This window comes from Girardinichthys multiradiatus, chromosome Y (genome assembly GCF_021462225.1).
Source record: "Girardinichthys multiradiatus isolate DD_20200921_A chromosome Y, DD_fGirMul_XY1, whole genome shotgun sequence".
Lineage (NCBI taxonomy): Eukaryota > Metazoa > Chordata > Actinopteri > Cyprinodontiformes > Goodeidae > Girardinichthys > Girardinichthys multiradiatus.
In genome coordinates this window covers 35965926-35979063 of record NC_061818.1, presented here as the reverse complement: position 1 = coordinate 35979063, position 13138 = coordinate 35965926, and the positions used below count along the sequence as shown (strand labels likewise).

The following is a 13138-nucleotide window of genomic DNA, read 5'->3' as shown; positions in this document are numbered from 1 at the left end:
CCCAATGGACAGTTCTGGTGGAAACAGGAGAGTTGAGGTGCACATTTAATTCTGCCGTGATTTGGGCAGCTGTGGTTTTATGTTTTTTGGATACAATCCGGGTTAGCACCCGCACATCCCTTTCAGACAGCTTCCTCTTGCGTCCACAGTTAATTCTGTTGGATGTGGTTCGTCCTTCTTGGTGGTTTGCTGACATTACCCTGGATACCGTGGCTCTTGATACATCACAAAGACTTGCTGTCTTGGTCACAGATGTGCCAGCAAGACGTGCACCAACAATTTGTCCTCTTTTGAACTCTGGTATGTCACCCATAATGTTGTGTGCATTTCAATATTTTGAGCAAAACTGTGCTCTTACCCTGCTAATTGAACCTTCACACTCTGCTCTTACTGGTGCAATGTGCAATCAATGAAGACTGGCTACCAGGCTGGTCCAATTTAGCTATGAAACCTCCCACACTAAAATGACAGGTGTTTCAGTTTCATTGTCCAACCCCTGTATATACCACATATATGCTGTATTTCTAGAGAACTGACTCAACTGTCACGACAATGCCCAAATAATGTTAATTACAGCAACCTCATACTACACTGTGCAGACGTTCTGTCTAGACTGATAAAATTCCATTCACCTCTGAATGCTGAATGTTTTAAATGGCTCCAACTTACAGCAGTTCAGCCTGCTTTCTGATTAGTTCATCTAATAGTTTTTGACCACCTGAGGGTGCTGTAATACATTGTAGAGCCTTAAACCTTCTTCCGCAGATGCTCAGGGTATACTAAAGTGTAGAAATAAATAAAAAGATATGCTGAAGTGTGACCTAAAGGGAGCTGTGGAGAAAAAATGTCTTCCACCTCATTGTATCATATAAAGACTATAAAAAGTAAAGCTCTTTATAGTTCTTCTTGGACGTATTTGTGTTGATTTTTCCTGTTTGCTGTAACTGCAGGGAAAACCTCGGCCCACTGTGACCTGGTTCAAAGACGGCGCTCTCCTGGAAGACAAAACCGTGGGGACTCGCACCAGCGAGGTGGACAGCATCCTGTTCATCCGCTCTGCAGAGAGAAGACACTCAGGAATGTTCACCCTGTCTGTTCAGATCGAGAACATGTCGGACAGTGCAAACATCAACATCCAGGTCGTAGGTCAGTTCTGTTTTTGAACATATGGGTATAATGGACAGCAAAATGTGTGACTGCAAACTCTGCATTTTAAGAGGCCATGAGCGAATGGATGTTAATCAGTGCTAATGAGCCTGAAAAAGCATGCAGATTGTAACTATTGTGGTTACTTTTTTACATAAAGGAGATCCTCTTCTTGCTGTTTAAAAGTTTCCAGTTTTCCTTCTTACATCCCTTCCCTGAAAACAGCTGACATCACCCATATGAGTTATAAACTGGCCTTTGGCCTCCCTTAAAGAGCCTTGTGTTGCACGTTCTCTCTTTAAGATTAGAGCATTGTGCTTGTTCCATTTTCACGAGGTACAAGATTAATAACCTGTTTGGAGGGACGGTACCTAAATCTGTGACATGTCGAGATTTTTTTTCCAAACTTGATGATAATTCCACATTTCCTGATCCGAGGGATGTGTGACTAAAAGTAGCAAATCATCAAAGTGCTCATTCCCCTCTCGCGCGTAATCCCGACTCCTGCGCTGCCACCGGCTCTATTCTCCATCCTGCAGGGCTCTTCTCCGTGGGCCGGGGTTCTGGGAGGATTATTTGCACGTAGACTCGGATTAGGGTTGGATTTTGAGGGCTACTCTGTCACTTAACTTTGCTCAGAAGGTTGAGGTAATGAGAGGCTCAGATCGCGCCCCCTCCCTTGCCTGATCCTTCACCATGCTGTTTGAGCTGGAGGAATAAAGAAGCAGTTTCAGAGGAGAGAGGGATTGATGATAAACACTCAGTGATGTTGTACAGTATTCCTCTGCTATGCTGTGTGTCATAGGGATCTCACAGATGAGTGAATAATAACAACAGACTGCATTCTTCTTTGTAATGCAAATCATCCGGTTACTTTGTCAGTTCTGTGCCAACAGTTTTTTTATAGTGATATATTCATCTTTCTCTGCCTTTCCTTGATCCCTTTTCTTTTGCTCAGCTAATCTGACAATCTCTCTAATCTCTCTAATCTGTCAAATCTCCACTGCTGCAACTGTTGATTTTTGTCTCTCGTTGGGATTTCTTCCCTTCCTTACCTCTAAGAGTCTTCTGTCAGCATTTATCTTCACGAAGGGCTGAGAGTTGTGTCTGTTCGCTATGCACAACATCTAACAAACCTGCAGAGTTTCACCTAAAATCCTTCAACTCGTCTCTTTCTACCTCACAATCTTTCCAGAAAAGCCCGGTCCGCCCATCAACGTGCACGTCACCGACGTGTGGGACTTCAATGCTGCGCTGGAGTGGAAGCCACCCAAAGATGATGGCAACTGCGAGATTATCGGCTACACCATACAGAAATGTGACATGAAGACTAAGGTATTGATGAAGGAGGGATTTGCTTTACGACAGGCATGTTGAGGAGGTACGGCTCTACAACACTCCAAGTGTGTTCTGGGTAAATCTACGGGTTAAAGCAATCGCCAAGGTTCATGTAAAAAGTCTTTAAAAAATTACTTAATATTTTGTTGCAGCAGGATATTCTTTCACTTAAACATTTAGATAAAGATGACCTTTAACCCTTTAGTATAGTTAGTAAGACATATATCCTAAATCAAGAAATATATTTGTTACACGAAGGTTGATTTTGTATCTTTTGAAGTGTTTCTATATTGATGAGCAAATTTCTTTGGAACATTATCCTGTTGAAAGACCCAGTGACCACCCATTTACAGTTATCTGGTAGAGGAGACCAGATTTGTATTTAAAATGGCCTCACATTTTATAATACAAAGATTCTAACAATGGAGTTTAGAGGAGAAAAAGGCTCACAGGGTGCTTTTCCACAGGGTGCTTTTCCACATATTTATCCATCAAATGTTTTATGATTTGGGATTGTTTGGTTTCTGTTTTTTTCAAATATGCTTCTCACAGTTTTTGAATCATGTTTCTATTTGTTTTCCTGGTCATGCTTTAGTTTTTATATTCATGTTTTGCTAAGTTGTGTTCTTGGATTGGGCCTCTGGTTATGCTTTGTTTTCATGTTTTTCTAGTTAGATTTCTATTTGTTTGTATCCTTGAAGTTCTGTTTTGCCCCTGTCACGTTGTGTTCTGTCTGTTAATTATCTTTATATGGTTCACCTGCTCCAAGCTAATCTGTCTCCTTGCTCCACCTGGTTCACACTCCATATATACACACCTGTTCTGTTTATTCCTTGCGGAAACATTTGCAAATCATGCTCAAGTCTTGCTTTTAATCATGCTCATGTCTTGTTCTCTCGATCATGCTCATGTCTTGTTTTTTTTGATCATGCCATGCCTGTCTTGCCTGCCCGTTTATTGTTTTGTTCCTGCCTCCTCCGTGAGTGAGTTTTTGGTTTTTATTCTTTAAATCCTTTTTTCACTTACGGTCATGCTGCCTGCTAGTCTGCATTCTGGGGTCCTCCATTTTGCAAGCCCTGATAAAATGTTTGTTGCCTAAAAGATGGATCTTAGTCCCATTATTTAAAGTCCCGTGTTTACATTTGTGATTGTAGGACAGAACATGCATCCCACACAACCTGTTGGTCTGTAGATAGCATCTAGTGGTTACTATGGCGACTTGGAGACCTCGAGATGCCACTCTTTGATGAAGCTCTCTAGCAGTGAGGTTAATGAGATTTCTTTACCTCCCAGGCCATCCACCATCACCGCACGAGTTGGCGGGATGAACATGGGTCTTTATCCAGCCTTGGTTGTCACAGGTCCAGGTGCTTCAAACACTTTACATTATTGCTCAGACTGTCGATATGGGCATGTTTACATCCTTATTTCCCTGTCCTGACTAATGAAGATCAACAAACATCTGCCTTAGGTTAATGGCATGTTCTGTCTTTCCTTTTTTGAGAAGAGCCAAGGAGAAATATTTAAACCCCTGTAGAGCAAGAAGTCACGGAAGTCACTAACTAAATGCTCCTAGACAGTCTGATTAATGTAAAAAAGTACCTTTCAATAACACTGACTAAATGTAGTCAAAGTAAAGGTTGGATTTTCTCAAAACATTCAGTGGGAAATTTTTCTAGTGTTTTAAAAAATCATTTATAGGATTTTTCCCACAGGCCCAAGTGCATGTGGAGGGACTATTTCATACCAATAATTTTTTCCTGGACACTCAAGCTGATAATAGTGTCTAAATCAAATCTGTTAAAATGTTTCAAGTGCATCTTAATTTATTTTTACAACACATTACTTGAAATGGTTAGTGTTGAAAATGCCAGAGTGCCTTTATTGCTAACCATGAACCATTAAAAAGGAAATACAACTACTTTCTAGATTTTAGCTGCAGCTTTGTTCTGCAGCAGATTGTAATATTTTCATTTTGATTAAAGGACTGTAATTGATACATATTAAACTGTAATTTAAATGACTACATGTAACACTAAAGATATTAAACCCACAAAGAGTTATTACCCAATTAAGCAGCCATCTAAGCTTCTGCAGAGACTCATTCTGCTTTTCATCTCATGGACTTTAGTTTTCTGCTTTCCAATGCTTCGTTTCACTCTGAGGGTTCGTGTTAGCACCATGCTGGCCTGAACTGTTAGGAGTCGCATTGTTGTTTTTGTTTTGCTATGCAAACTTGGTAATTTTTACATTTCTTACAGTCATAACATAGAGTCAGGGTCCTCATATGTTGTCTAAATCTACACCTAAGTGGACCTGAAGAACTAACAGTCATGGAATAAAATTGGCAGCCTTTGTCAAAAGCATTGATTAGCTGATCACTACCAATGTGAGCATCTCTATAACATCATTAGATTTGGCAGTTTGCAGCTTTGGAGCATGCTGGTATGTATTAACACAATGCCAAGATGGAAAGACATCAGCAATGCCTTTAGAGAGGAAATTGTTGCTGCCCATCACTGTGGGAAGGGTTATAAGATCATTTCCACACTATTTTTCAACATTATTCTGTGAAAAAGATTATTTAAAAATGGAAAACAGTTCATAATAAAGTCAGACGGTGTAGGCGTAATAAGCTAACCCTTCTGCTCATGCTTTTCATGTAATTGCTTCTAAATTCAATATCTGTATAGATTTGTTCAGTATTATAAGCTGAAATTCAATAAATTGATGAATCAAACAGTGAAATGCTCTGAGGAACTACGCAAAACCATAGAGCTCCATCTCTACAGGCCTTAGCAGGTTAAATATTTTAAAAAATAACATAATAATGCATCATTTTGGAAAATGCCTAAGATAAAGGCCTCATCTCTTTAAAACTACAGCACCACAACTTAGCAAAGGTTTGCAAAGTTGTGTTTGAATTAACCACAAGACTTCCAGAACAATGTCCGTTGTACAGATGAGATCAAGGTAGAGATGTGTGACCATAATGCACAGCACCATCCTTAGAGAAAGCCAAACACAGCACAAAGACTTCTTACCACCTGTTGAGTACGGTGATGGATAGTTGATGATGCGGGCTTGTTCGGGCACCTTGCACTCACTGAGTCAGCCACGAACTCCTTCCTACCCTACAGTGTTCCAGCGTCAAATGTGTGGACATCTCTCTGACAGCTTGGTACAAACTTGGTCTTCAACAGGACAATGATCCCAAACACAGCAGCAAATCTGCAACAAAATGGCTAAGACAAGAATCTAGGTGCTGCAATGGCCTAGTTAAAGTCCAGACCTCAAACTGATTTTGATACTGTGTTTTGTCAGTTGTGCAGAAATAAATTGAAGCAATAGTTGATCTAAAGTCCTCCAAAAACTGTGAAGCTTTCTTGAATCTTTGAAATTACAAGTAGGTGCTGCTGATATAGAACTTTATAGGCCAAACTTTAGGAATGAGCGTCTATGAGCTGCTTCTTCGTCTCTCTGTCCTAGGAGTGGTTCACAGTCTATGAGCACAACCGCAGGCCCAGCTGCACCGTGTCCGACCTGGTCATGGGGAACGAGTACTCCTTCCGAGTGTTCAGCGAAAACATCTGTGGCCTCAGCGACGATCCCGGCTACAGCAAGAACACCGCTATCATTAACAAAACAGGTGAACAAATCCCTGCAAACGTCTGTGCACAGAAACATAAGACACTGATGGCAAACTGAAACTGAGATTAGCAGAAGTTATGACATGAAGCATTTGCCAGATGTAATGTGTTACAGACTGTGTTACAAACACCGTTGAGAACTGGTGGCTGAAATGAGGCTCTCATTCCACCACAGATTGTTGTGGTGGCCATATTATGATCTGGGCTTCCCTCTGTTAATCTATCCAAGGTTAAATGATGCAAAAGCAATTAAAAGCGAGTACAGTAGGTCACTCATAAGTCTTACTCCCATCCCAGTTAGGACATACACTTTCCAGTTTGGCTCAGTTTAAGCAAGAATCAAGACTTATTTGATCATATATTTATCTTATAGAATCTTAAACAATAATTAATCTAAGATTTGACTAATTTCAATAAATATTTACTCTGATTTAAATAAAATCTCAGCTTCTTATAAAAATCACATACATACTGTATAACAGATAGGAAAATTAAAATATGTTTTAATAATTCAAAAAATAAGAAGAATATATCTGGATGATTATTAAAACCTTAGCTTTACAAAAAATAGAACAGATGAGCAAGCAATTAAAAAATAAATATTAATTATAACTTTATGTGTTTTGTGTGTGAGACAGTAAGAGCAGGACAATAAAAAGGTTTTGAGTGTATTTTTATGTCAGAAGCCTGAACAAGAAGCAGAGCAGAAAGATCATTTTGGTTCCTTTAAAATCAGCAGAAATTTGTCAGAACCACAAATGTTGACCTAATTTCACATTCTCCCCCTGCTCCCCTCCTCTGTTAAATCACTGCCTCCGCCTCCAACCTTCCACTCCACTCCTGTCCTGACACACCGTACCCCAGCCAAAGATCATCTGGATGAAGAACAATATAACCATCAAAGGTGACCCCAAGTTCCTGATGCAGAACAACCAGGGGGTGTTGACTCTGAACATCCGCAAGACAAGCCTGTTCGACGGGGGCCGATACTCCTGCAGGGCCATCAACGAGCTGGGGGTTGACGAGGTGGATTGCAAGCTGGAGGTTCGAGGTGCGGACTTCCCTTTGAAATATTTATAAGACAAATTCAGCTAGGCCTAATTTCTTTATATTTTGCTTCCACGCAGCCAGGCTTTGTTTTAATTAGCAGTTCTATTAGGCTTTCTGAAGGGCTAAGGGAGTTTTTCTTTGGACTTTGACAGCTTTTTATCTCAGGTCTTTGCAGGAAACACACATTGTCATACGGGTAACAGTCAGATCAGATTTATAAAGCAGATTTCAGTCATATTAAAACTTGTTTAGTTTATCACTATTTCCATAACAGAACAATGTCCGTGTTCCCAGACAAAATCACAAGCTGGTTGTTTAAGTCCAGTTGAACGGGCTCAGGCCCGTCACAGACCCATTTCACAGCAGAGACTGCTTAAACAAGCTTGGGAAACAGGTTTGATAACAAGGGGCGCTTTCTGTTCTGATGAAGTTTTGGTTTTGCTTACCCTCTACCAAACAAATCATGGACTGATTCAAATAGAAATACAGCCCTTGTTGACACACTTTTGTGTTTCCCTTTTCTTTTAAATCATGATCTCTGTGCAGAAATAACCTTTTTACAGCAGTTTAACTACAAATCTGACAAGATTTCAGTAGACCTTAATATTGGGACCCTCTGGTGTTGCCTGTTTTTTCCTATTTAGCTTTCAATGGAAATTATGGAAATTTATACTAATTTGGAGGTAATTTGAAAACACTGGGTAGTATCTAAACATAAATATAGACATATTCTTTTGTGACACGCAGAGATCGGCGCAAAATAATAAAACTAAAACACATTAAATTTCAAAAGATGTAGAATTGTTTAATTGTTTTTGAACAATCAATTCGTTCACGAGTGTTGAGTAAAATATTACTCATCCCCCAACCCAAACCATTTAAGAAGTCATGGAAACAACACACCCAATTCACTATATATATTTTATACGGTACCCTACAGAAGATTAAATGAAGACAGCACAAGAACCCTCTGAAAAAGTCAAATTCAACATGGAAATCAAATTTTATCCTCCCTCAAATTTTATCCTCCCTCAAACGTCTCAAACCCAGCTTCTACATTTTTACCAAAGCCGTCCAGGCAGTGGACCTCGTTAACAGCCTCCATGAGAAATGTGGCCTCAATATCACAGGGTTCTCGAAATCATATGCGCAGGTGATGGAGGAAGGCTCAGAGTGTCTAAGGGTTGTGGCCTCAATAACCCTGCAGTAAGCACTCAAGTTCATTTGCAAGAAATCTGCTTGTTTGAGTGAAGATTATTCCAAAATAATTTTCCTGAACTATATTTATAATCCCAGTTACAAGCCAGCCTTCAGTATTTTAAATTCCAGGATAATTCCTGTTTATTCCTATAAATTCCTGGTAATTACCATGTAAAGTTTCAAACCTTGAAAAATTCCCAGACGTTTGCAACCCTAATGCATCAGTAAATAGCTTGTTTCTTTGATGCATGTTGTTTTGAGTTTATACCTCCTTCACTGTATTGTATATCTGTGTTGCATTTCAATGGCGTAAGAAAATGCGCTGCAGCATCACCCTCTCATGCATCCGATACTGTTGCATATTTCATTTGATCCCCAGCTAGAGACAGGCTGCCACAGATTATTTGGGGGATTGTTAAAAATGTTTGTGGCCTGACCTTTGCAACTCTGATATACACAAATAGCACATCAGCCAATCAAATGGCAGCAACTCAGTGCATTTATACATGGAGACGTAGAGCAGATGGGCTACAGCAGCAGAAAACCACAACAGGTGCCACTCCTGTCAGCTAGGAGCAGGAAACTGGGGCAACAATTCACAATTCACAAAACATGGGCTACAACAGATTAGAAAAATTAGTCTTGTGGTTCAAGAGACTGGACGTATTGGACCACAGCTGCAGTAACATCGTTACTTTTACTGCAGCTGGGTGCAGGAGAGATGCTTATTGCTTTTAAATGCAACAAATATTGTTTTTTACTTTGAAAATGTCAATGCTGCTACCTGTGCCCCTAAGATGTGTTCTGTCTATACACTAGCAGAAGGAAGACGTTTGAGGGAAAAGAGAGGGAAGAGACCAGTTTGGCACAAGCAGCATTAAATCTGAGAGCAAAAACATTGTTTCGAGGGAAATATGAGCAAATTTGAGAAAGCAAGCAGGTCTTTTTTAAGAGAGAGAAAGTTTTTAGGGCAAGGATTACAGTTTGAGATGGAAGATAAGGAATCCTGCTCTTAACTGGAGAAACAATTTTCTTAAATCTAGAAAAAAATGTTCCCCCACATGAATGAATATATATTCTTTAAAGAATATGGTTTGAGTTTAACTTCCAAGCTCTGATGCCATCGCTGCATTAACATGCTGCTCAACATATTCATAGAGTGAGAATATCTCCGACCTTGGAGCCCACGGGTGGAATGGCTGAAAAGAAGCAGGCAGCAGAAGCTCAGATATGCAAAGTGAGGCATGCCGCTTTGCAGCCTAGGATGTTTTGTATGTGTTAGGTATGTTCTGTGTGGGTGTGGTAGATCATGGATGAAGCAGCTCGAGCTGACAGCCTGCACTGTCTTACAAATATCCCCAGATCTTCCAGGAAGGCAGCTTGGCTGACGTAATCACTCTTTTTTACTGTCTCGTTCATTTATTAAATAAAAACAAAATTAAGAATTTTATTAAAAATCCTTTCTTTAAGGGGATCCAGTCTGACTTCTGTTAGCTCTCCTTCAGAGAATCTCCTTAAAGTGATTACTTTCAGATACTGATTTACTGCTGGAGACAGTTTTCCACCCTGACGCTTCTTATTTCTTATCCTCTTGTCCAAATTCCTCATTTTGTACAGAGGCTTTACTCCAATACCCATTCCTGGTTTTCTTACCTGCCAACTCTAATTCTGCCTAACTCCATCTTGTATTTTTTAAAGACTAAAACACTTAGTTTCTGTAAACTTTGTTTAACAACTAAATGTTGCAAACATTAAAGGAAAAATGTGATGTAGGTTCATTATTAGAGGTCGTAGCTTTGAATCCAACAGAGAATGAGGCGATTATAAAATAAAATATCCTCATTTATGCATCAAAGCATATGCACCTGACCCTTCTGAGATTTTCACTAAGCTTAAAACAAACAACATTGTGTTATTTGTTGATGCATTTGGGGTTGGAAGAAAGTAGAAGCTTTTAGTTTTAAAACATGACATGGACATGAAAAAATATCAGATTTTCCATATTTGACCTGTTGATCAACGCTTTGAGCCAATCAAACAAGCAGATAACTAGCTCATTCATTCATTACCAGATTCAATATTTAAAATCGTATCAATTAGTTGTTTTTTGAGTTTTTTGAAGGTAAAATTTTCATTTGAACTTTGGCTGTTTTGGACCATAACAGCATATTTTCAAGATGTGTTAAAATACAAGAAAATCTGATTTCTTGGAAGTAAAACTGGATAAAACCAGGGGTGGCTTAGAACTTTTGCACAGTGGGTATTCATACCAATTAAACCACAAACTCCATTGTGTTTTATTGGGGGTTTATGTGAGAGACCAACACAAAGTAGTGAACATTTGTGAGGTTTGTTTAAGGAAATACCCTTAAATAATATTCAATGCAACCATTTATATGTAGAATGTATCTAATTAGTAAACAGAGTTAATGTGTGTATGATTTATTTAATACAGCTGTTTTGTAAAATGGTCAGACATGGTAGTGGCAGCATCATGCTGAGGGGCTCTTTAGCAGGCACAGGGCAGCTGGTCAGAGAAGAAAACCCGTTAGATGCTCCAATAAAACTGGACCTGAGTTTCACCTTCCAAGAGGACAACAATCCTAAACATACAGCCAGAGCTGCAATGGTTTAGATCAAAGTGTTTGAATGGCCCAGTCAAAGTCCAGACCTAAATCAAATTGATAATATCTGTCAAAAATTGGCTCTCCATCCAATCTCATGGATGTTAAGCTGTTTTGCAAAGAACAGGCAAACATTTTGCCTCCAGGTGTGTGATGGACTTGCAGCTACAAAATGCAGTGAAAGATAGGTTTAAATTTAGGGTGGCAGAAAACAAATGCACACCACACTTTTCAGATTTTTAGTTGTAAAAACATTTTAAAATCATGTGTCAATTAATCACTTCTTAGTGTCTGTGGATCACAGGGATCCCCACTTCAAAACTCTAAAAACTAAAACCGCTGCTACAAAATAAAATTATTGTAGAGGTACAAAGAAGATAAAATTTAAAAGGTAATGAAATTAAACTAGAATGTATTTCTATTTTTAGATTTTAGAAAAAAATAATCATCTAACTTTTACAAAGGAAAAATACAGTTTTTATAGAGAGATAGGTAGCCCCCTTAAAAAATATAAAGCACAATTTGAAGCTAAAACCATTAAATTAATTTTAAAGGCCTTGCACCATTGCTGCCCTTTTGTTGTAGATTTTCTATGCAACATTCAAAAGAACTGCTAAAATCACTCTTTCTTAAAATCGCGTTCATTTATTAAATAAAAACAAAATTAAGAATTTTATTAAAAATCCTTTCTTTAAGGGGATCCAGTCTGACTTCTGTTAGCTCTCCTTCAGAGAATCTCCTTAAAGTGATTACTTTCAGATACTGATTTACTGCTGGAGACAGTTTTCCACCCTGACGCTTCTTATTTCTTATCCTCTTGTCCAAATTCCTCATTTTGTACAGAGGCTTTACTCCAATACCCATTCCTGGTTTTCTTACCTGCCAACTCTAATTCTGCCTCACTCCATCTTGTATTTTTTAAAGACTAAAACACTTAGTTTCTGTAAACTTTGTTTAATTTAACAACTAAATGTTGCAAACATTAAAGGAAAAATGTGACGTAGGTTCATTATTAGAGGTCGTAGCTTTGAATCCAACAGAGAATGAGGCGATTATAAAATAAAATATCCTCATTTATGCATCAAAGCATATGCACCTGACCCTGACATTCATAATGTCATTGGTAAGGGCCCCGTGTGTCTCTGGAGCTGCAGGTTGCAGACCACTGGCTTATTAATACATTGGTGTTTGGTCTGTATGCTTCTATGTTTGCTTGTAAGATGACATGGTGAGAAAAAGCTAAAAGGGCATGAATACTTTTTCTGATTTGATGGTTTTTATCTCTGCAGTTTTTCAGGAGAAGGCAGAAGAGATGAAGAAATGAGCTGCAGCATGAAGCACCAGAGACTAAAACAGCCCAACAGAAAAAGTAAATGGATTCTATATAACAGGATAGTCATGAATAAATATGATCAGAATAGATCAGTGGTGAGGCTCTAAAACCAAACCCCCAAAACACTTCTCATATGCCTCACTTCTGCTATGACCAATCAGTAATGTGCCATAAACTCCTCCAGCAAGCCGCCACCTTCTCCCATCCCCGCTGCTGCTCTGTAACATGACTCCCCTGCTGTGACCACACACAGGCAGAGCCTTCTTCTCTGTGAAGTGGACCTGTCACTGAACACACTTATAAAACAGCTCCTCATCCATTACCACTGCCTGTGTCGTCTATTTTTTCGCTGTGTCCGTGTGTGTCCTGGATGTTTTTACGACTCGGGATGAATTTATGGTAGTGATCCAGCTGTAGAACCAAAACCAGCACAGTGTGACTGACCCCCTCTATGCTCTTCTGCTTCTGGAGTGTGTGATGGTTCAGTGGAGGGATCAATACTCAGCCAGGCATGGAAGACATGCTGGAATAACAGGGCTTTAAGAGGCTCCTATACACAGATATGGCCCTGCTGCATCCATCATTTAAACACACATTTTCCCACATGCTTTGATAATGCATTCCTCGTGGCATGACCTATAGTGCAAGGCCTTTACAGATACATGACTTACACTCGTGCAAACACAAACACGCACTCCAAATCAGGGTCTCATTAGCAACGCACGCTAGAGACTAATTAATGCACCCATCAACACTGCTCTAATTAGCTTTCCCACGTCATTACTGAGCAAACGAAT

General features: G+C 39.3%; 1 protein-coding gene and 1 pseudogene across 1 annotated transcript in view; one reads left to right on the top strand and one right to left on the bottom strand.

Annotated features, from left to right (window-relative positions):
* Positions 1-12663, top strand: part of LOC124864180 — a 55572-nt pseudogene extending 42909 nt beyond the window's left edge.
* Positions 1-13138, bottom strand: part of LOC124864880 (leucine-rich repeat-containing protein 4B-like) — a 153437-nt gene that overhangs the window by 12683 nt on the left and 127616 nt on the right. The gene's annotated exons all lie outside the window — the stretch shown is intronic.